This window comes from Temnothorax curvispinosus, unplaced genomic scaffold, assembly GCF_003070985.1.
Source record: "Temnothorax curvispinosus isolate PA1 unplaced genomic scaffold, ASM307098v1 QBEX01001840.1, whole genome shotgun sequence".
Lineage (NCBI taxonomy): Eukaryota > Metazoa > Arthropoda > Insecta > Hymenoptera > Formicidae > Temnothorax > Temnothorax curvispinosus.
In genome coordinates this window covers 6973-7912 of record NW_020211620.1, presented here as the reverse complement: position 1 = coordinate 7912, position 940 = coordinate 6973, and the positions used below count along the sequence as shown (strand labels likewise).

The 940-nt window shown below is 28.1% G+C and overlaps 1 long non-coding RNA gene across 1 annotated transcript; it reads right to left on the bottom strand.

Moving 5' to 3' along the window:
* Positions 1-146: 146 nt before the first annotated feature.
* LOC112468651 lies at positions 147-717 on the bottom strand. The gene is made up of 2 exons (XR_003042426.1): positions 607-717; positions 147-373 (listed from the first exon to the last, which is right to left on the bottom strand). It is a non-coding gene; the product is annotated as an uncharacterized LOC112468651 (long non-coding RNA).
* Between the last annotated feature and the right edge of the window lie 223 nt (positions 718-940).

Here is a 940-nt window from a genome sequence, read left to right as displayed (position 1 = left end):
TGCACTAAAAGTTTGAAAAATGGTGTCGCAAAATTGTTGTATATTAAAAAATGGATTATTTATCGCTTTTCGCTAATTTTGTCACTTCTTATTCTCTAAAAAGTAGATTGTAAAATTAATTAATATAAAATGACATACCATTACAGTTTGTGAAAATATTATTTATTAAATATTATTATTTTAATTAATTGTAATGTAAATCACATCATATTACAATGTACAAGTCGATGTTCTTACTGTCATAGAATGTGATAAAGCCAAATTTTCATCGTTGCTTGCGACAGCAACTAGCTGTACGAAATTCGACTCGCAAGGCTGATCCCGATTGTGCCATGATCAGTGCCTGTCACATTTCTCTGTGTATCATCTGTTCCTAAAAATCGTATCATTCATATTACAATTCAATACTTATGTTATAAATGATTTTTAATTCACAAATGTGTACTTAGAATTTAGGTTACATTTAGTAACATGTAAAGTTACGAATATTTCAGAAATTGTATTGGACTTACAAATGAATTGGAAAATATTGATTTGAAATACAAACACGTTTATAGCAAGGATTATGGATAATATGTAAGGACCTGAAATATTGTCAATACTTACTCGATATTTTACTCAATTCTGTGTTGACACTATGATCTACTATCGATGCCATTGGAACCGCATCAGGAAGTAGTTTTTTTAAGACTCTTCCCGAGTCTCCTACTAAATTTTTAAGCCATGTCTTATCTTCGAATTGACCAGGTAGAAAATGTTCTGAACAAACTTGAGCTGCAAAAAACGTTACATAATTTTTATATATTTTACATATGCAAATTAATAAATATCTTATACATTTTTACAAAGCATGTAGCACGTTTTTATTCATATTAATTACACAAGTATTTTTTAAATTCATAAACAAAATTCATACAATAATATTGTACACTTACCAGAA